Source organism: Balaenoptera physalus, assembly GCF_965194825.1.
Source record: "Balaenoptera physalus genome assembly, chromosome: 9".
Lineage (NCBI taxonomy): Eukaryota > Metazoa > Chordata > Mammalia > Artiodactyla > Balaenopteridae > Balaenoptera > Balaenoptera physalus.
The window spans coordinates 52,925,441-52,949,258 of NC_138888.1; the positions used below are offsets into that span (position 1 = coordinate 52,925,441).

General features: G+C 43.5%; 1 protein-coding gene across 1 annotated transcript in view; it reads left to right on the top strand.

The window, feature by feature from the left end:
• Nucleotides 1–637: 637 nt before the first annotated feature.
• Nucleotides 638–23,818, top strand: part of RTN4IP1 (reticulon 4 interacting protein 1) — a 109,958-nt gene continuing 86,777 nt past the window's right edge. The window contains exons 1-2 of the mRNA XM_082475381.1: nucleotides 638–718; nucleotides 4,156–5,402. The gene's annotated coding sequence lies outside the window, so the exon portion shown is untranslated. The remainder of the gene's footprint in view (nucleotides 719–4,155; nucleotides 5,403–23,818) is intronic.

Below are 23,818 nucleotides of genomic sequence, written 5' to 3' on the forward strand. Positions count from 1 at the left end.
TGAATATAGTTCCCTGTGCTAGTAGGTCCTTGTTGTGTATCTATTTTATATATAATAGTCTGTACCTGCTAATCCCAAACTCCTAATTTATCTCTCCCCCTCCCCTTTTTCCCTTTGGTAACCATAAATTTTTTCTGTGTCTGTGAGTCTATTTTTGTTTTGTAAATAAGTTCATTTGTATCATTTTTTTTAGATTCCATAAGTGATATTATATTATATTTGTCTTTCTCTGTCTGACTTACTTCACTTAGTATGATAATCTCTAGGTCCATCCATGTTGCTGCAAATGGCATTATTTCATCCTTTTTTATGGCTGAATACTATTCCATTGTAAATATATACACCACGTCTTTGTTATATATTCATCTGTTGATGGACATTTTGGTCCTAAAAATATTTTAAAATAAAATTTAGCAGACATTCCTAATAAGGTAAATTAGAAACAGAAGAAAAAAGATAAAATTTATAAAAATGATAAAACATATTAAAGACTACAAAAAATAAGAACAAATATTATCCTAAATGACAAAAGGAGAATGGTAGGAGATTTGGTCTTGAGAGGTAGCAACTCCTACATCATAAAGAACTTTTCTGTGCCTGTGAAATTAAGAATGTTAAGCTCTTTCTTTCCTAGAGTCCCCAAAATGTGAAGGACCACCTGCATTAGAAGCACTTGTTTTAGGGTCCCAGGAGTCTACATTTCAAACAAGAGACCCAGGTAAGTCTGTTTTGGATTAACTTTTTTTTAATACTTCTTTTTTTTTTTGCTTTTAAAAAAAGTTTTATTGAGATATTTTACATAGCATAGAATTTACCCATTTTAAGTGTACAATACAATGAATCTTAGTATATTTACAAAGTTATACAATCATCCACCAGAATCTAATTTTAGAACAACTCCATTACTCTAAAAAGAAGTTTGTGCCCATCTAGTCACTCCCTATTCCCACCTCTAGCCCTAGGCAGCTACTAATTTTCTTTCTTTCTTTCTCTATATATTTTCCTTTTAGGATATTTCACATAAGTAGAATCATACAATAGGTGTTATTTTGTGTCTGGCTTCTTTCACTGAGCACACTTTTGAGGTTTTGGATTAACTTTGAGAACCGCTAGTTAGGACAACAGAAGTTACCAGAGGGTTCAAACTGAGGAGCAACCAAATCGGATTTTCAAAGACCTCCTCCTTCCTCTTCTCCCCTCAGCGCACCCATCCCCACGTGGAGGGCCAGTAGGGTTGTTACTCTAACTACACCATTTCCTATGGAAAAGTTGGGTCGTGTCGCCACTCAATGCCAGAAAAGTTACTGGAAGTGGCCTTGGTTCCTGGAGCATCAGGTTTCATCTCATTCACAGTAAACAGCAAGATAACATCTTCCTGGGACAGGGAGAGAAATAAATGCTGAGTCGTGTCTGAGGATCTGAGCTGGTCTATCTTGGTTTTGAAAGTTTTGTTTTTTTTTTAAATTCCATAATAACAAAACTTAAAATAGCTCTCAGAGGTGGTCAGTGTCATTTTTGCAAGTGCTGGAGGAAGAAATCAGGGCAGAGGGAGTCCTCCAGGTGGGTCTCAGAGCCCAACTTGCAGCTGTTTTCATTCAGAATTCGGTGACATAGGAAAAGCAGATGTGCCATCGCTAGAGATCTGGGGAGCAACCGTCCTAGAAGCCATAGGGCATCTCAGGAAACTTAAATAGCAACAGTGAAAACAAACCGTCTTTCTCATCAGTTGGTTCGACCAAGGGGACTTAGTGAAGCCTTTTCCAGCCCTGGGAGACTTTTTGAACAGAAACTCTAGGCAGTGGTTCTGAAACTTAGCCTATGTCAGAATGACCTGGAGGGCTTGATTAACACTGCTCGCTGAGCACCATCCCAGAGTTTCTGATTCAGTAGATCTGGGTGCAGCTAGAGATTTGGCATTTCTAACAAGTTCCCACGTGTTACCGAGACTTCAGGAATGACTGTCCCGTAGTAGGCAAAAGCAATCTGCTCAGCAACATTTTTTGGCTGGGCAATGGCTTTATGCCCCTACTGAAAGGGAAAACTAGGGATGCCGATGGGAGGCATGTTGGGGTCACACTCAGAGGTCTGCAGGGTTGTAATAAAACACTCCTCTCGAGGCCAGGGAACAGACTTGGACCTACTTGGACCTATGTACCTTTTTACAACAATCAAACCACAAATATCTGATCAGTGACTATCACAACTATAGCTCCCATTTATTGAGCACTATCTGTATGCCAGGCACTCCATAGACATTTAAGCTTCACAGCAGCCCTATGGCTCGCTGCACACTGACCCTGCCAGGCATATCCCACCCCAGGGCCTTGGCACTGGTGGGTCTCTTGGTCTGAAATGTGCTTCCCTCACACAGCTCTCTCCTACTGTCCTTTTGGGTCTTTGTACAAACACCGTCTTGTCAGAGAGGGCTTCCCTGGTCACCCCTTCTAGAATCTCACACCCCACCCCTGCCCCCAAACTTCCATTCCCCACCTTCACAACCTTATTTTCTCTCCTGAGCACTTATCACTAGTGTTCTATATATTTGGCTTGTTTTGTTTATTTTCTGCTTCCCTCATTAGTACGCAGGCACCAGGGCAGGGATTGTGTCATTGTTGTTTCCCTAGGGCCTAGAACTGTCTGGTACATAGTTCACAGTCCATACTTACTGGTAAAATGAACAAATGAAACCTGCAGAGCGCTAAGCCTTACTTTGCAGGGACATGCAGAATTTGGTAACATGATGATTAGGGCCTGTCAACTAAAAAGCCTTCACATCTGGCATTATTTCATTGGTGCTGTTTAAATGCGAGGGAGGAAAATAAGTAGAAATTAGAACAAAGAGAGGATGGGAAATGGGGGTTAGGGGTGGGAGCAGGCTGGGCTGAGTAGAAGCCCCGGCAGTGGCACAACTCACCTCGGCCCTGAGGGGAGTTTCCCCTCAAGTCTCCTGCCGAGGGTGGCTCTCAGTGGGTGGGTACGTCCCCGGGGCTCCTACTGGGGGCAGAAAACAGCTGCTGCAGTCGGCAAGCATCGAACACCCTGGCCAGCCTAGTTGCTGGAAAGCAGGACTGGTTTCTGGAATGACAAAGAAGGGTTAGTTGAAAAGAGTAGCTTTCACATATCCCAGCCAGCTGACACTGGAGGGGACCGGAGCTAGGTTTTCACCCAGAAGTGGCAGCTGGCACAGCAGCATGATGGCAGGAAAGACGCAGGGTCAGAGAGAGGCCGGCCGTGAGCCAGCAGCCATACCCCTGAGGCAAAAGGAAGAATCGAGACCTATGATTTAACTGCGTAAACAGACTCTGATTGGAAACACTCTCTGATAGCGTCCATGCCACTTGGAAAATATGAAACATTTCCTTTCTTGGCACCTATTTCTAAAGGACAGGCTGCAGTGTTGACTACTTTGTAACAATATATATATTCAATTCCTTAATGAACTCCAGGCCAGCGTGCCTTTTCTCCTGTGTGAACATGAAAAAAAAAAAGAAAGAGGGCTTCCCTGGTGGCGCAGTGGTTGAGAGTCTGCCTGCCAATGCGGGGGGTTCGAGCCCTGGTCTGGGAGGATCGCACATGCCGCAGAGCAGCTGGGCCCGTGAGCCACAACTACTGAATCTGCGCGTCTGGAGCCTGTGCTCTGCAACAAGAGAGGCCGCGATGGTGAGAGGCCCACGCCCCGCGATGAAGAGTGGACCCCGCTCGCCACAGCTGGAGAGAGCCCTCGCACAGAAACGAAGACCCAACACAGCCATAAATAAATAAATACATAAATAAATAAATAAATAAATAAATAAATAATTTAAAAAAAAAAAAGAAAGAAAGTGGCTGAATAGTTGAGTTCCTGGCGCTGTGCACACCGGCAGGTGCTCAGGTCACGCTGCACAGCACAGCACCCCAGGGAAAAAAGAGGAAAAAAATATATAAAATAATGTGAAAGCCAAGAAACAGACTTCACCCACTGTGATCAACTGACCAACAACTGGATTCAATTAGATTTGATTCCACAAACAGTCACTGTAGAAATCAACTCAGGGTGGAAAGTCCTTTTCTAAATAAAATCCAAAGTGTGATAGTGATGATCGGGTCCCCAGTGTTAAAGGTCCTTGAAGTGTCGAGGAGGTAATTTGGCAAATCTTACTTCCTCTCTCCATCAAGAGAACACGGAGGACCTACCGAGGACTGCAGAGTAAAGACTGAACGGGTCCCAGAGCGATAAAGGGCAATGCTGCGATATGGTAAGCCGAGGGAGGAGCTATGAGGCTAAGGGCTTGGTCTGGGGGAGCGGAACTGTTGATAGAGGTTGTTTACTAAAGGGCGCCCAGGTCAAACATGCAGGGAACACATCAGGTGAAACAGGTAAATGGGTCTCTTTACTGTATTCTTCCATAAGCTAAGGTGCCCTGGGAATCTACGAGAAGACCACAGTATAGAGTGTTTCTCAAATATTTGACCCTAGAAACCTTTTTTCAAAAAACCTACATTAGAAAAAAAAACTGCTCTAAGCCTAGGTATCCCTCTGCACCTGGGCTTGGGAAGAAGGCTGTGGGCTAAGTGTGCCGTTTATAAGCAGATTCTACTAGATTGGTAGGGAAGGACTTGTTATCACTGCGTTAGTGAGTTCTTGAAAGGGCTATTAAACTTCCTCAAGCCTCTAAACCTGACTGTGACAAACAGTGACCTGGAGAGGATGCGTTCCCGCAGATGGGAGAACTCAAGCTAGGCCTTTCCTGGGTACGCTTTCACCAGGCAAAGCTTCAAACCATGCCATGGGAGTCGAATCTTTTTCTTTTTTTAAAGTGCTGTTTGCAACTTACCAAATTGATTTTATCAATCTCTAAAGGGTTGCAATTTGAAAAATACCAAATTCAATCTAAACTTAAGCATGTTAAAAGCCTTAGACCTCTTCCTCCAAAGAATTCCATGCTAATTATCTCCTGGGGTAGAATGGGCAGGAGAGGCCTTAGGGCTGGGTTTTTCCTTCAGGAAAAGTAGTACCAAATACCTTCTTCGGGCAATACAAGATCTTGACTAGGCCCTGCTTTTGGAAAAGAACAGGGAAAACTGTGATTAAAACTGTTGTTAAAATGAGGCTTTCAAATTTTAAGTGTGATTCTGTCGTCCTAGCTATAAACGATTCACAGCTGTTCTCGAGATTTGTGATTTGTTCTAATTGAGATCACAGGTGAGAACGCAGATAAGGGGATGATGCGGATTCGGACTGTGGCGTTGGGCGTCTCCCAGGCAGTCTTACCTGAAGACACTCTTTCCTCCCTTCACCTCATAATTCGTGTCTGAATGCCACTTCCTGGACCCCGAGCCAGGCTCAGCCTCTGAGGGAGAGAGGACCTAACCAAACTGACCTAACTCCGGACCCCAAAAGGCCTCCTGGTGCCTCGAGAAAGGTAAGAAAGATTAGTGATTTTAAAAGATTCTGTTCATACCTTTCTAGCATATCAGAAAGGCCTGGACCCCCAGGGTACGGTTCCCCAGGTCAGACAGCGCCTTCTCCCAACCCTTTGGTGCACAAAGGGCGCGTCCAACAAAAGTTTTTTTAACGACCAATTGAATGTGATATTTTGCAAAGCACTGTGGTTTTTCAAGCTTTAACTTCGAGGGGTCTAGAAAATATTTGTGTTCTCATTTTTCCTTTTCCACTCTCTTCTGTTCTCGATTCGTTTGATTTCCTTCTGAGCATTTTGGCTGCAGCTTTCCCCGTGATTGTCCCTTGGAGTAATATCTGGACTCTAAAATACAATCTTCTTGTTTGGAAAATTGAAAAATAGAAGTGTAGGTACTGGGGCCTGAGGAGCAGCGGGCGAGAAATGGGGTGGTGTCGGGGGCTAAGGAGAAGCAGTAGCCCAGTTAGAATGGCAAAAGCCACTGTAATTTCAAGACTGAAAAAAACTGGATTTTACCGTGCTAAATCAATTTAACTGTTCAAATGAGTATTGTTCCCCTGTTGTTTATAAAAACATGTGAAATGAATGGAGACAGATTCACACAGACTTGAAGAGTTTTCGGAAACCATGAGTATACCCACAAGGTCTCCTGTAGTTTTGCCCAGTGTTGTGAATCTCATCAATTCTATTGTCTGCAGGAATGAGACAGTAAAGCCTGGTGGTCAAGGGGCGGGGGAGGTGTCTCTGCACTGATTCACTGTGTAACCTTGGGCAAGTCACTTGACCTTGCCAGGCCTCAGTTTCCTCCTTTTTAAGTGGGCATTACTCACAATTGTACCTGCCATTTAGGATTGTTGTCAGGATTTAATGAAGTAATGTATGGAAAGCACTTACTACAAAGGCTGTCAAATGGTGAATGCTGAATAAATTTTGTTATGAAACGCTACATGAATAAAGCTACTGCAAGTAAACCAAGATTTAGTTTTTGGCAGAGTTTCATTGAAAGCCATCTGAGAGAAGGCCGGCAAGGGGAAAAGTCCTTGTAGGCCTTTTGCTTCGTATGTAAGCACAGCAGATTTCAACCAGGAGCCATTTGCCCTTCAAGAGACATTTTCTGTCTGAGATACTTTTGGTTTGTCATACTGGTGGGAGTGGGGAGAGCTACTGGCATCTGGTGGGTAGAGACTGGAGCTGCTGCTCAACATCCTACATCGCACAGGACAGCCCCCATGACAAAGAATTATCTGGCCCCAAATGCCAATCATGTGAGGTTAAAAAAAAAATTGACCTAGAACCGTCCCGTTAACATCTCAGGTCTAGGGGTTATACTTTCCTTTATGGCTCCGCCCCAAAAAAAGTTGTAAATGAAGTCTCAAGAGAATAAAATTCTCAATTCCCTAAGGGCCAAACCCCACTGGCAAAGAAGAGATGTAGCAAAATTAGGAAATGCAGATTTTAGTATCACCGGAGATAGAACCCTGGTATTTATCCACAGCTGTTTCAGGCTTTCAATGTTGAGGTGAATTGGTGGAATCACAGAGGCCTATGGAGGTAGGTTAGACCAATGAAAGCATGGGCTCACTTTGAAGAATTTAGTTTGGTGGGAAGAGAAATTTGTGATGTTAACTTGGGGCCTGAGATTAAAGCACAGATGTGCTGAATCTAAGGGGAGTATCTTGGTTGATAATTCCTCAGGCCTACTTAAAAATAAATATAAATCAGGGTAGATCCTTCCAGGAAGACTTGTTTTGATTCAAACAAATTTACGGCTGGCCCTTCATGTCTGTGGGTTCTGCATTCGAGAATTCAGCCAACTGGGGATTGAAAATATTCGGTAAAAATATGTTGAATAGAAGTGGTGAGAGTGGGCATCCTTGTTTTTTTTCCTGAATTTAAGCAGGAAGGCTTTCAGCTTTTCACTGTTGAGTATTATGTTTCATGTGGGTTGTCGTAAATGGCTTTTATTATGTTGAGATATGTTCCCTCTATACCCACTTTGGTGAGAGTTTTTATTATGACTGGATGTTGAATTTTATCAGGTGCTTTTTCTGTGTCTATTAAGATGATTGTGTGTTTTTTGTCTTTTCTTTTGTTAACGTGGTGTATCACGCTGATTGATTTGCTTATGTTGAACCATCCTTGTGACCCTGGAATGAATCTAACTTGATCATAGTGTATGATCTGTTTTATGTATTGTTGGATTCAGTTTGCTAATATTTTGTTGAGGATTTTGCATCTATATTCATCAGAGATATTGGCCTGTAATTTTCTTTTTTTGTAGTGTCTTTGGTTTTGGTACCAGGGTGATGGTGGCCTCATAGAATGAACTTGGGAGTGTTCCCTCCTCTTCAGTCTTTTGGAATAGTCTGAGAAGGATTGGTACAAGGTTTTCTTTGTATGTTTAGTAGAATTCCCCAGTGAAGCCTTCTGGTCCTGCACTTTTATTTGCAGGGAGGTGGGTTTTTTTTTTTAAAGCTATTTTAATTTTTTATTTATTTATTTTATTTTATTTATTTATGGCTGTGTTGGGTCTTCATTTCTGTGCGAGGGCTTTCTCTAGTTGCGGCAAGTGGGGGCCACTCTTCATCACGGTGTGCGGGCCTCTCACTATCGCAGCCTCTCTCGTTGCGGAGCACAGGCTCAGTAATTGTGGCTCACAGGCCTAGTTGCTCCGTGGCATGTGGGATCTTCCCTGACCAGGGCTCGAACCCATGTCCCCTACATTGGCAGGCAGACCCTCAACCACTGTGCCACCAGGGAAGCCCAGGGAGGTGGTTTTTATTTATTTATTTATTTAGATTCTTTTCACTTCAAGTGATCAGTCCATTCAAATGATCTGTTTCTTCTTGACTCAATTTTGGCAGGCTGTATGTTTCTAGAAACTTGTCCATTTCTTCTACATTGTTCAATTTGTTGCTTATACAACTCATAATCAAAAAAAGCAAACAGGGGACTTCCCTAGTGGTGCAGTGGTTAAGAATCTGCCTGCCAAAGCAGGGGACACGGGTTTGATCCCTGGTCCAGAAAGATCCCACATGCCATGGAGCAACTAAGCCTGTGTGCCACAACTGCAGAGCCTGTGCTCTAGAGCCCACGAGCAGCAACTACTGAGCCCATGTGCCACAACTACTGAAGCCTGCATGCCTAGAGCCTGTGCTCTACAACAAGAGAAGCCACTGCAATGAGAAGCACGTGCACCACAATGAGGTGTGGCCCCCACTTGCCACAATTAGAGAGCCTGTTCACAGCAACGAAGACCCAGTGCAGCCAAAAATAAATAAATAAAATAAAAGAAAAATGTTAAAAAAAAAAAAAAAAAAAACCCAATCAAAAAATGAGCAGAAGATCTAAATAGACATTTCTCCAAAGAAGACATACAGATGCCCAACATGAAAAGATGCTTGACATTGCTAATTTTTAGAGAAATGCAAATCAAAACCACAATGAGGTATCACCTCATACTGGTCAGAATGGCTATAATCAAAAAGTCTACAAATAATAAATGTTGGAGAGGGTGTGGAGAAGTGGGAACCCTTGTACACTGTTGGTGGGAATGTAAATTGGTGCAGCCACTATGGAAAACAGTCTGGAGGTTCCTTAAAAAACTAAAAATACCTCAAACTACCATATGATCCTGGGCATATATCTGGAAAAGATAAACTCTAATTTGAAAAGATACATGCACCCCAATGTTCACAGCAGCACTATTTACAGTAGCCAAGACATGGAGAAAACCCAAGTGCCTATCAATAGATGATTAGTTTAAGAAGATGTGGTCCATATATACAATGAAATATTACTCAGCCATAAAAAAGAATGAAATATTGCTGTAACATGGATGGACCTACAGATTATCACACTAAGTGAAGTAAGTCGGACAAAGACAAATATCCTATAATATCACTTATGTGGAATCTAAAAAATAATACAAATGAATCTAATCTATATACAAAATGGAAACAAACTCACAGACACAGAAAACAAACTTATGGTCACTAAAGGGGAAAGGGAGGTGGAGGAGGGATAAATTAGGAGTATGGGATTAACAAATATAAACTACTATACATAAAATAGATAAGCAACAAGGATTTACTGTATAGCACTGGGAAATATATTTAATATCTTATAATAACCTATAATGGAAAATAATCTGGAAAAGAATTATATATATTACTGAACCACTTTGCTGTACACCTGATACTAAGACAATATTGTAAATCAACTATACTTCAATTGAAAAAAATATTCGAGGAAAAAATTCCAGAACGTTCCAAAAAGTAAAACTTGAATTTGTCGTGCTCCAGCAACTATTAACATAACATTTACATTGTATTTACATAACATTTACATTGTATTAGGTATTGTAAGTAACCTAAAGATGAATTAAAGTATGTGAGAAGATGTACATAGGTTACATGCAAATACTATTTTATATAAGGGACTTGAGCATCTACAGGATTTTGGTATCTGCAGGGGTCCATGGATAGCAAGGAACAACTGCACTAAGTTGTGTGTGATTCTCTCAGATTTGCACAAATCAGATCCAAAGACTTTCTAGATTGCCGTTGACAATAGCCCCAAAGGGGGAGCTGTATCTTTATCTCTAGACAACCTCCTACCCTCTTCAGCTTGAGATCAAAACATAAGACGAAGCAGAGAAACGGCTGAGAAATGATCTGACGCTGTGTGTTGTCACTGACTGTCAGGGTGTGAGCCTTATCCCTGGTCATCTCACGAGAAGCAGGTTAATGGACAGTGGGCTGTTCTGTCTTTGGCAGATGCAAACCTGTGTACATCAGAGTCCATCCTTGCTCTTGCCTAGCAGAGAGATGACCAGGCAGCAACATTCTAGGGTGCAGGTTGGCAGGCCTAGCAGCCCTTCAGGCCGTAGCCTCTTTGGCCTTTGCCTGAGTTGCATAAAGGCCAATCTCAGGACTAGCAGAAAGGAGGGTCAAGGATGGCAAGCCTGACAGGGAAAGGAGAGTCAAACAAAACCTACCAAATGGTACATGACCTTCCCATGTTAAACTTGGAATGTCAGTGCACCACTTCAACTACCGTTATAGCTTATTCCTTTTTCCGAAATCCTCCTGAAATGTTTCTTGCATTTAAACTTCTGTTGGAGCTTAACCAAACTCTCCAATGGCAATTTAAGGTTGAGAGCATTTCAAAAGGATACAAAAATTGAATAAGCTTCTTGGTTTGGGAGGGGGTGATGGCAACATCAGGGGCACATTGACCTTGCCACTTTATGAGCGGAAGGCAGGTGTGAGCTTTCAAAATAATGTTCCAGAATATCCACAGGAAGTGAATAAAGATTACCCTGTTGTCCCATTTGAATGCTATGCCACTGTGAACAGTGCCCAAAAGTTTGATTATATGGTCACCTTTGTTACAAGAATGGGACTTTGAGTGATTTTCATAACATTGATAGAAGTGGGTTCAATAAAATATTTCAAAGCTAGGATGTCCTCAGAGCCCTGAAATTTTTGGTCATAGAAGGAAACATCTGCAAGCAGATGACTTTATGACAAGCATTATATTTTGAAGAGCTCCCTAATTGACCATGATATGATAACGACCTCTATGGAACACTAAGCTCTGGAAAGGCTCTAATGGAACCTGGAAGTCTGTTTGGTCAGAAAAAAGTTTCCTTGATGCTTACAAGGGTGAAAAAGGCACCATGGAATAACGCATGGTGGTAAAAAGAGCACTGGACCAAGAACCCAAAGATGGGCCAGCTTCTTACGTACTGCCCTTGCGATCTCAGGTATTCTCCAGCCATTTAGAGTTCAGCCCCATCAGTAAAATGAAGATGGATGCTGGCATCTGCTGTGTACTCTACTGGGCTGCAAACATTTGAGAAAGCTTCATGAATCGTTGACTAAACAACGGGTGTCTTATGTTCTTGTCAAAAGGTAATGAGAGTTAGAATCAAATTGTATCCTATTAAGGAAATATGTTTATAACCAAATTATTTCCTAAGAACTTCATGTTTCCTGGCATGGTCTTTCATTTCTCTCCTAATATAAAATTTGTCAGGAAACCTATGTTTCTCTGAGTAGAAAATTGCATAGCCAGTAAATGTATTTTAAAATGTCTTATTTTACGGTCATCTAGATGTGGTCTCCTGGAGAGGGTCTTAGCCAGAGAGCTTTTTATTACAGGAGATAGAAACACATCCAAGTTAGTTCAAAAAAGAGAGAGCTTGTTACAAAAACAAAAGCAAAACAACAGCAGACCATCTCACATGCATTCCGGTCAAAGTAGAACTATTCCTCATGCAACTGGGTTTGGGAAACCTCCCAAATCAAAGTGGTACTTTTCTGTTTCTCGACGGCTTCATGGCTCGTTTTTCTCTTCTATATATCACAAACCCACACACTACAAATGTGGCCCAGCCAATCCCCTCAAGTCTATATGACCTGTCGTTTTGAAGGGTAGGAGAATAGAAGCTGAGGGTTTGTTTAGATGTAAGGTAGTTCTATCACCTGTGCTGATTCAAAGGTTCAAACTAGGAGGTAGCAGAATCACCTCCCACCCCCTCCAGGTGTTCCCGGAGGCTGTCATCTTTTGGGATATTTGAATAATTGCCAACTCCAGGTCAAATGCACTGAACTCATCTTTTAAACTGGCATGCGTGCAGGTGGAGCTCAGCATTGACGAGGGCTGGGGGTTGGGCCTCTAAGTTCATTCCCTTGGTCACTCTTTTTATCACTCACCGTTAGCATTTTTTCCTCTATTTCTCTGTTTCCCGAAGCAGTAAAACCCGTAATTTTCTGTGAGCTGCTTATTTTCCACGTGGGTAGATCTGGAAATTTTCCCAAAGAACCAGCTTTTGGTTTGGTTGATCCTGGGTGTTGTTTGGGGATCTGCTTTCTGCCCCCATGGCTGGGGTGCGGTGGGATTGACAGAGGGAGAGTCTCAGGTTGGTGGAGGGAGACGGTGACGGTTCTCAGTCTGGTTGCTTAGCTGCGGCTTGCAGTTCACGCGCCGGTGCCGCTCTCCTGCTCCAGAAATGGCGAGCTCCGGCCTTCCTTCCACACGCCCGCCTCTACCCTAGAGGGCTGGTGGAGCCCTGCGCACAGCAAGGCGTTCCCACCACAGAGAAGGTGTCAGCGTTTGTGCTGGGGGGTGGGATCTGCCCTGAGGTTACAGCTGGGAGAAGGTCAAGGCCTCTTCCATTCACCGAGGCCGCCTCTTCCTTTGCCCCGACTCCCCATCTGCCATCGTCTCTGCCTCTTCACTCTGATTCTGCCACTTAGCTCTCTGGAAGTGAGACCCTCTCCCCCACTTTCTTCATTCTGAGCTCCAAACGTCTCTGTGGTGCCTTCAGAATGGGAGTTGTTTTTTTTTTAATGCACACAACTTCATTTTAGAGGAGCACTTGTCTCAGGGTTCATTAATTAAGACATCACACTTGGGACTTCCCTGGTGGTCCAGTGGGTAAGACTCCGAGCTCCCAATGCAGGGAGCACGGGTTCGATCCCTGGTTGGGGAACTAGATCCCACATGCATGCCGCAACCAAAAGATCCTGCATGTCGCAGCGAAGATCCCATGTGCTGCAACTAAGACCCGGCACAGCCAAAATGAATAATAAATAAATATTAAAAAAAAAAAAAAAAAAGACATCACACTTAACTAGAACGTTAACTCATTCTTGGCCATGTATGTCCTCAGCGCCTGGCTCAGGACTGAAGCGCAAGCCGTAGTGGCTGAATGGCTCACGGCTAACACCCTGCAGGGAATCGCATCCCTGCTTGAGATTTGGTACTTTGTTTCCTAAGTTTGTCCCTTCAGTCTCTCCTCCCATCACAGACTGTATCAAGAGAAAACAAGAGATGAGTGTCTTAGAAACAGCCTCTGTCAACAGGCAATCTCCCTCCCGCCCCCTCCTCTGTCCAAAGTGGTGAGGCTGTAAACAGCTTTCATCAGAAAACTGGCACTTGGAAAATAGAAAACCAATTAGGGAACTGCCAAATGACCCAGGAAAGTGTTATCAGGGAGCCAGGAGGGAGAACACACACATTGGACAAGAACCTGTAAGATGTAACCTTTCAGAAGACAGTGCTGATTGTAAATAGTCAGGTTCTAAGTTTAATCATTCACTAGCTACAGAACTCCTTTAGATATATCTTCTTGTGCTTTATAAGACTGCTGGAATTTATCAAGGGGAAAGTCTACATAGTTCCTCAGGAGAACATTTTATGTGATACTCTTTTACCTTGTATATCAACCTGCTCAGGCCGCCATAACAAAATATCATGACTGTGTGGCTCAAACAACAGAAGTGCATTTTCTCACAGCTCTGGAGGCCAGACATCTGAGGTCAAGGTTTCTGCAGGGTTGGATCCTTCTGTGGTGTCTCTCCTTGGCTTGCAGATGATTGCCCTCTTGCTGTGTCCTCACATGGTGGATCCTGTGTGCTTGTGCCCCAGTATCTGTTTTTATAAGGACGTGGGTTATGTTGGATTAGAGCCCACCCAGATGACCTCATTTAACCTTAATTAAATGGTCCTATCTCCAAATACAGTCACATTCTAAGGTGTGACTTAAGGTGTACATTTTTTTTTTTTTAACATTTGAATTTTGAGGGGGACACAATTCAGTCCATAGCACCTTGTTTGGAATTCCCTGGTGGTCCAGTGGTTAGGACTTGGCACTTTCACTGCTGGGACCCAGGTTCAATCCCTGGTCGGGGAACTAAGATCCCATAAGCCGCATGGCGCAGCCAAAACAAACAAACAAAAAACACCTTGTCTGCTTGTGGAGGTGAAGAGTAGCAGAATACGCCACCCCCAAATATACCACTTTGTCATAAGGATGATTTTGAGATAAAGGCACTTGAAAAACAGCACATGCAAGAAAGGTGTGCTGACCTCACCTTTCTTCCTAAAAGCAGGAGATAAAACTCCCACATGAACGATGCCCTCCCCCATACCAGGAGGAAAGAAACGTTCTTATCAGCAGAGATGGGAAGTTGAGGCTAAGAGAAATCTGTACAAACAGACCTTGTTAGGATAACCTTCATCTTCCTTTAGCCGCCACAGACATTTTAGTTACTTTTCCACTGTGACTACTTTTTGTTCAACCTAGTATATAAGCACTCAGGCCTAACTGCATTTTGGGTCTTCATTTTCCTGGGAAGGCTCCTATATGCATGTAAAAATATTAAATAAAACTTGCATGCTTTCCTCCTGTTATCTGTCTTCTATCAACTTAATCCTCAAGCCCAGCCGGAGGCTGTAAGAGGGTGGAGAAAAAGTTTTGCTTCTCTGCAGAGGCTTGCTGAATACTTTGTTTGTTTGTTTGTTTGTTTGTTTATGGCTGCATTGGGTCTTCATTGCTGTGCACGGGCTTTCTCAGGGTCTACTCTTCGTTGTGGTGTGTGGGTTTCTCATTGCGGTGGCTTCTTTTGTAGCCAAGCGTGGGCTCTAGGCACACGGACTTCAGTAGTTGTGGCACATGGGCTCAGTAGTTGTGGCGCACGGGCTTAGCTGCTCCGCGGCATGTGGGATCTTCCCAGACCAGGGCTCGAACCCGTGTCCCCTGCATTGGCAGGCGGATTCTTAACCACTGCGCCACCAGGGAAGTCCCAGCTGAATACTTTGTGTTGGATGAAAAACAACATCCTTCCCCCCACCCCGCCCCACCCCCTTTCTGACGATTCCTAGGATTACTGAAACAGAAATGGGTTGTAAACAGGGGAGGGGATGGTACAGGGGACATCCAAGAGGGGATGTGTGAATATGGACACCATTCCAGGGTCCCTGGCCTTATCTCTGCTTTGCCTTTATCTCCCTTGAGATCATGGATTCTTCCCTTGCTCTGTTTGTCAGAGCAAAAGAAATTAGACTTCAGAGTCATTTGATGGGAGTGGAGGAGGTGCAGGAAAACAATTACTGGATCATTAATAATATTTTCAGAAGTTCTGTAGGTTTACCTCTGTGGAAACCCTGTGGGAGGTTGCGTAACAGTATTTTCACTGAGTGTAGGGCAAGGAATTGGCTTATAGCTACAGTTTCTCTGCAAGTCTCAGGAGGGGTAGCATTTCTAGCCCTTTGTCTTGAAGTGCTTTGTGTGGCATTAGAAACCGAAGCCACGCACGAAGGAGAGTCTAGAGCAAGCTGTCACGCGATGCTGCCAGCTTGCTGTGTCACAACTTGCTGCCTTGACCCTGCTGCCTAGGAGTTCCCTCCCAGGCTGACCTCCAGCAGAAAGGCCGCCCTTACTGACACGCAGAAACCACCTGACAGGCTTCACTCCTCAGTGCCATGGAGTAGAATTCAATGAACTATCTATGTCTCAGGTGGGAGGGACTGGAAGGGTTGACTTTGGCGTAGATCTGGGAGATTGATCTTTGGTATTGCTGTGGTTATGAGATCTCTCACTTCCAGGTTATTTCACTTCCAGGTCATAGCTAGGCTTTCTCATTTCTCAAAAGGAAGAAATTCCCTGATAGTTTAAAAACCGATCAAATCTTAGGCAACCAACATACTTTCTTTGAAACACAGTTGTTTATTTTTTTCTTATAAGAATGGAAAAGGGCATCAGAGAAAAATATGTATGCTTTTGCCTTTATCTTTTTTAAAAATAATTTACCTTGATTTTTAATGGATTATTATTATTTTAATTAATTAATTTATTTATTTATTTTTATTTCTGGCTGTGTTGGGTCTTCATTTCTGTGCGAGGGCTTTCTCTAGTTGCGGCGAGCGGGGGCCGCTCTTCATCACGGTGCGCGGACCTCTAACCATCGCGGCCTCTTTTGTTGCGGAGCACAAGCTCCAGACGCCCAGGCTCAGTAGTTGTGGCTCACGGGCCCAGTTGCTCCACGGCATGTGGGATCTTCCCAGACCAGGGCCCGAACCCGTGTCCCCTGCATTAGCAGGCAGATTCTCAACCACTGCGCCACCAGGGAAGCCCCTGCCTTTATCTTTATGTCAAGAACTGCTAAAATAATTTAGCTTCAGAATCATTTTATCTATAAAAAAAACTATGATGACTGAGCCTTACGTTTTCTTTCTAGACCACACAAATACCTTTCTCTTCAAATTATAGTAAATGGAATTACACAATTGAAGCAATTATTTAGTAATGAATATACAAATTTAATCAAGATTTACTTATTGAGGTATTTCTCTTGTGTTTTTGAGAACCTTGGAGGTTTCTCATGGAAAAAGACACGTCCAGAAATGTTGGAGGAGTATGTGTATGATTTTCAACCAAAGACTTAACTCTTATAAAGGGCAGTTTTGATGGCTATACATATATTAATATATATGTATATTAATATATATACATATAGACACACACAAACTTGACTGAAAGTAAGAAAAAACTTAAGGTTAGGAAAAATATTTTTAAAGAATAAATTTATAAACTGCTCCTTAAAGCTTCATTTTAACCTATATTTCATGTTTGTTTCCACAAAACCCTCCAAGCTTACCTTGCAGAGGTATGCAAAATTCATTCTTGTTACCACAGTGTTTGATTCTTTTACTTAATTTGATTTTTTTCCTTCATGGGAATGAACTGATTTTCCAAAGCCCATTGGAAAAGTAACAATGATAAAATGATGTGTTTTTTAAAGCTGTTTTCTAGTCCACAGCAGTTTCTCATCATACTCTACAAGAACAATTTTGATTCCATATAAATAAATAAAGGAGTTTATTAATGTGTCAGGGACTTCATGCAAGTGTTACACCTTTAAATGAGAGTTCCAGAATAAAAGACCAAAACGTACCAATATGCCACAAAGTTCCCATTGACACGTAGAGCTTGTAGAGGTCATCCCTGTGTAGAGTCTCCATTCTGTATTCCTGGACTTAGTTCCTCAAAAACTTCTTTGTTGCCGGCTTCCTGGGCTCCTGTCTTAAGATTCAGAGTAAATGCAGCAAGTCCTATGTAACCTAGTTTCGCTTTAAGCAAACTCCACTGACCAGAACAACTGATGGGAAATGTCGGTAACTCTTGGAAAAGTATGCTAAGTTTAAACGATGGTGCATGGAGCGGCAGGGTGTATGTAATGTCCTTCATAAAAATTCTGGTCAGCCCCTGTGAAGATTAAAAAGTATTTTATACATTTCAAGTGATAATGTAGAGTTTTTGCTCTCTGTAGCTTTTATTATTTTTATTTTAAAAAAAAAAATGACAGCTTGGGACTTCCCTGGTGGCGCAGTGGTTAAGAATCTGTCTGCCAGTGCAGGGGACATGGGTTCGAGCCCTGGTCCGGGAAGATCCCACATGCCGCAGAGTAACTAAGCCCGTGCGCCACAACTACTGAGCCTGTGCTCTAGAGCCTGCAAGCCACAACTACTGAAGCCCGTGTGCCTAGAGCCTGTGCTCTGCAACAAAGAGAAGCCACTGCAATGAGAAGCCCGCGCACCACAATGAAGAGTAGCCCCCGCTCGCCGCAACTAGAGAAAGCCCACGTGCAGCAACGAAGACCCAACACAGCCAAAAATAAATAAATAAATTTATTAAAAAAAAAAAAAAAAAAAGACAGCTTACCTTCAGAACAACTGTATGGAATGTTCCGTAAGACCCAAAGTCCATTTCTTACTGATTCCACATGCATCATGTTTCACTCTTTGGTTCACACATTCTTCCTAACACTAACCATTCATCTAAGCCAGCATTTGAGACAGGAATTGAAATATTTTCAACAAATCCAAATTCAAATTCCACCATATGAGTTTTGGTCAAATGTGCCAGTTAAACAATTATGTTTACTAGGACTAACTCTTAAATGTCAGTAAAGGATTTTTAAAAGGCATAAAGGTACAAAACCTGTGAGTGGAAGAAAAAATGAGGTGGCATCCAAAAACTAGAAGCTAGAAGAAATATTTGCCCTGAATGATTTAGGTCAGAGTTTCTCAACAGGGTACTGTTGACATTTGGGGCCAGCTAATTGTTTATTGTAAAAATCTGTCCTGGGCCTTGTAGGCCTGGCAGCATCCCTAGCTTCAACCCACTAGATGCTGATAGCATCTCCTCCCCAATTGTGACAACCAAAAATATCTCCAGTATTGTCAAATGTCTCCTGAGTGCAAAGTTGTCCCTGGTTGATAACCATTGATTTAGGGAATCAGAAAAAACCAAAAGTATCTCTAAGGGAGAGTCCAGAGGCAGGTTTGCTCTCGCCAGAGAATTCCCCAAAGGCTAGGAGCAAGAGGCACCAGGCAGAAAACCCTATCGTCCGGCTGCCAGCAATTCATTCTCTGGAGAGGCTGAGAAGGTGAAGTAAAGGTTTCATACAGAATGTGGGTATTATGTAAGAATCTAATAGAGCCAGTGGGATTCTAGCCTCTTGCTCGACTCAGCTCTAAGAACGTAGACATCCACACATGCATTATCCAGGCACGTGACTGGAGGATTCTTATGAGAAACTGACCAAGCCTGGCCAGATCACCCTAAGCCCTACAGTAGAATCTATCAGTCAATCTTCTCTCCCTCCTCTCCTTCCCCATAGCTTCTAAACATAGATTTTCAGTGCCCCATTCTCATGAAACAGACAGCCGAGGGAGGCCAGGTATTTTAAGAAAACCTCCAGTATGAAAGAGAAAAAAAGAAACAAGAATAAAGAAGGAACTTGGAGAAAACAGAAATATTATAGGGAGCAGTTGAAGATTTCAAAAACATTATAAGTGAAGCTTCCTTTCCCAGATCTTGGTTTCTAAATACCATTCTCCGTGGGGCTGGGTACACAGAAACATCTTCTTGTGCCAGAAAATAAAGAAATGCTCAAAGAACGACGAGACCATGAAAAACCAAACAGGAGCTATCTTGAATGGGTGTCTCCTGGCCAAAATGGGGACAATTTGAGCATAAAAATAAGAGTATTAAAATAGGAATCCATGAGTCCAGATTGAGATAGACAAATGAGGGAGAAAGGAAAGCCCTTCCTTTCATAGAATATTAGCTAATAATTGTAGAAGGAATATGGAAATAGATAAGCACTATTTGGCAACCCACTCAGTGGTAGCTGATACAGACAAAGTCATCAATGGAGGCTAAGGCTGGTGGGTGGATGTCTGGTGAGGAACAGATATTGGCATACTCTCAGAATATCTTTGCACAAAGTACCAATCAAATACAAAGGGGGAAGTGGTGACTTCACAGTGGAGAAAACTGGCAGATACCAAATGATAGGAAAACAAGGTTAATATCACCAGTAGTGGGATGGGTCCACATTGTCCACCTGATGTGAGGTACCAAGAAAAAGCACAGCATCATTTTTGTGGTATTCCTTCCAAGAGTCTGTGGCTCAAGTCCGGTCATGGGGAAGCATTGGACACACCCAGGATGACGATCAACCTATAAAATGAAAAGCTTGTGCTCTTTTTTTTTTTTATAAATTTGTTTATATTTTTGGCTGCATTGGGTCTTTGTTGCTGCGTGTGCGGGCTTTCTCGTGGTGGCGAGCGGGGGCTACTCTTCGTTGCGGTGCATGGGCTTCTCATTGCAGTGTCTTGTTGCGGAGCACAGGCTCTAGGCATGCAGTCTTCAGTAGTTGTGGCATGAGGGGTCGGTAGTTGTGGCTCGTGGGCTCTAGGGCGCAGGCTCAGTAGTTGTGGCACATGGGCTTAGTTGCTCTGCAGCATGTGGGATCTTCCTGGTCCAGGGTTCAAACCCTTGTCCCCTGCATTGGCAGGCAGATTCTTAACCACTGCGCCACCAGGGAAGCCCCTTAAGACTGTTGATGACTTGAGAGACAGGGAAAGACTGTGGAACTGTTTTAGACTGACACATAAATATGATTCCATGTGAGATTCTAGACCTTAAAAGAAAAAGAGGGGCTGTTTAGACAGTTGGTGGAATTTAAATGGGGTCTAGGAAATATACCGCATCTGATACAGCCTCTGTAATCAGGGCTACTTCTTGTTTACATTTAAATAGTCCACTGTTACCCTTCAAATTCTGGTTTTGTTTTTTTGTTTTTTGCAGAGGACAGATTGGTCAATTTAAATGGAGACATTATGGGGTCCACACACCACCCCTGCATTCTTTAAGTTTTTAAGAGTGGCACTAATTTCTGCCAGATTCTCTGTGATGCGATATTGTTTTTTATTTACTGTCTTGGCTGTGTGTGTGTAAGTGTAAGAGGTTGGCAGTTTCAGCGCTCTCCACTTGGCCGTCTTCACTGTGATAGCTCTTATCCCACAGGCCAAGGAGGCAGAATGGTGCTATGTCAGTTACTGGGAATGTCTATCCCAAGTATACAGTCAGAGACCAGCAAAGTATTACAGATGGGTCTGCAGACCCAATAGATGCACCGTAAGCCACACCTGGGCTAGAGCTCCATTCATTTCCAGGCCACTCATATATTCCCACTAGGGCCAACTACATACTTTGCAGGGCCCAGCACAAGCTGAACATGCAGGGCCCCTTGTTCGAAAGTTATTAAGAATTTCAAAAGGGCAATATCGGAGCATTAAACCAAGAACTAAACCACACTTAGAACCTCACAGGTCACACACACACCCATGACACTGGCCCCCACTCTCACAGGGTTCCATGCTGATGTTTCAGGGCTCTGGGCATTAATGTCAACCTGGACCCTGTGTCCAGCAGTCCTTATAGTGTTTGGGTCTTCCACTTCCCCCAGTGTAGAGTTACCCAAGTAAATGGCCATGGATCCCATTGGGGAAGGACTAGGAAATCATTACTATGAACACTTGTTGTGCCTTCCTGGGCACCTGGCCTCTCTTAGTTGATGGGTTCTGGGCCCCAAAGCTGGCTCGGTTCTGTAAAATGGGCAAGGCATCTTGACTTTTCATTGGGATGACTGCCTTCATCCTCCATCCTTGATTTCTTTTGTTTGTACAGGTTAAGTAGTACCTTCTTTGGCTACTCATGCGTTTGCTTCTGGGAACACCGCGCTTATTTACCATCTCCATAACTCTATGTAGGTCAGGCCACTTGGCTGCCACTTCAACCCTACCGCGCATTACAATAATTGCATCCACCTGGCTTCTGACGGCTAAGTACCACCACTGGCCTCTATGAGGACGGGGCTGGGGCAAAGGTGGGAGTTGTCCTATCCCTCTCACTGCTGTCAGTGAGCCGAGTTCTGTAAAGACAGCACTTCATCCCTGGTCTGTGGAGGAGAGCTACCACTGAAGTCTTAGAGCCATTGGCACCGCTCTTGCCAGCACATCGCTTATTGCTTTGGTAAATCGTGTATACTCTGGTGCCGGCCCCCGAGCACAGTCATCTAGGCCTTATAGAGTACATCCACTCTAACACACCCACTTCTCTGAGCCTTTTACCCCTTCTTCCACCGTCTGACAGGGCAATGCTGGCGTTTAAACCTCACTTGATGTGGATCATTGCTTTTTCCTTACTTCCTGGGGTCATCCTGACAGCACGCTTGCACCATCTCCTGCGGTTCCTGCCAGAGTGTTGAATCCAAAGTAATGTTTGCCTGGTTTGATCCAACACCCTCTGAATCCTGTCCCGTGGATTCTCTCCCGGCCCTGCCAGGACCTGTTTGCTGAGTCCTGCACTCCTCAGCTGAGCTGTGTTGTGACTTAAATCTAGTGACTGGCCTGGTGGCCAGGCTGGGAGGTTGGGGCAGATCTGAGGGGGTCGTGCTGTTTCATAGGTGTGTGGCCTTCAAATTGTCTTCTAGAAGAGGGGAGGACTAGCCCATAATAGGGAGGGATGGACCAGTTCTGCAGGTGCCTCAATCCAGAGGTCTCCATCCTATCCTCAGGCTCCTATTGTTTTTTTAACCAGGGCCCTGACCTTGGCAGAGCAAGCCTGCCTTGTCTGAGAGACTAACTTTTTTGGAGCTCTGCTACCCTTATGAGTAAGTCCTGAGCCTGGTCCTCAGCTTTCTCTACATCTTTGCTACAGGAGAAAAAAGATTTTTTACGTGCTACCAAGGAGGCCTTCTGGCTTTCACATTTTCACACTTTATAAAGTCAATTAATCACTCTTAGTCTGTTATCTTTTTCCAAAGCATGAATTGAGTTTAGCGATAGCCACTTTCACTGTCCTTTTATCAATATTATCATTTTCCCCCTATTGCTCAAATGCCTGACACAATGCATCAGCTAGTGCTTTTGCTACCACCAGTGAATGTTTAACAATTGCACTGTTACCTTGTGCTGTCTGCTTCCCCTTCCACCAACACTGGGGCTCTGCCAATCAGACGGCAGATCCACCTCCAAAATCCCATCCTAGCAACTGCTTTCTCAGACCATTTCTGGTACCCACTGTCACAGGTTGCGTTCCTTGGAAGGAGCCTCGGAGACAGAGATTGGCGGGCAGGAGGTTTATTAGGGAGAACTCTTGAGATCAATACCTGTGGGAAGGAAGAAAAGCAAGGAAGCAGGATTGGGCAGATGAAAAATTTGGCCTTGATAAAGGCCTTAGCTGAACCCATAGGGAGCTCTAAAGCTGGGCTGGCCCTTGAGAATTGTCCCAAGTTGCAGTGAGGGCCTTTTACTTCCATGCTGAGCAGTCATTGAATGACAGCCACTCACCATGTCTGGGAAGGGGTCTTGACATCGGTGAGCCGACTCTCAGAAGCTAATTCCAAGGCTGCCGTGGAGAGGCGTCTGCCAGCAGTGCCTCCAGCAGCTGGGGGATATATTCTGTACTAAGGAGGGAGCTGGCTGGCTCATCACAGCATCCACTGCAGCTTACTTGTAATAATGTAAATGCTAAGTTTTTATCTAACCAAAAATTATGCTGTAATTGAAAGAAGGAACGTGTGTGTTTTGTGTGTGTGTATGAGGTTTGAGGACTGTAAATTTAAAAACCTCCCTTTACATGATAGGAAGCCAATAGATTGGATCTCAAATTTTGTTTAAAAAATTAAAACAACAAGAGAGGCCGCGATAGTGAGAGGCCCACGCACCGCGATGAAGAGTGGCCCCCGCTTGCCACAACTAGAGAAAGCCCTCGCACAGAAACGAAGACCCAACACAGCCATAAAGAAAGAAAGAAAGAAAGAAAGAAAGAAAGAAAGAAAGAAAGAAAGAAAGATTAAAAAATTAAAAATTAAAACAAAAAAATCTGTTATGACAGAGACTCCACAAATGGTGTCATTTATTCAGGTATTCCTCTTTTCCCCTTATTACAAACACTGCTTTGTCTACCCACCAGGATAATGTTATTTCTAAAAAATTTTTCCAGTAATTTTTTTTTTTTTATAAATTTTTTTATTTTATTTTATTTTTATTTTTGGCTGTGTTGGGTCTTCGTTGCTGCACACCGGCTTTCTCTAGTTGCAGCAAGCGGGGGCTACTCTTCGTTGTGGTGCGTGGGCTTCCCATTGTGGTGGCTTCTCTTGTTGCAGAGCACAGGCTCTAGGTGTATGGGCTTCAGTAGTTGCGGCACACAGGCTCGGTAGTTGTGGCTCGCAGGCTCTAGAGCACAGGCTCAGTAGTTGTGGCGCACGGGC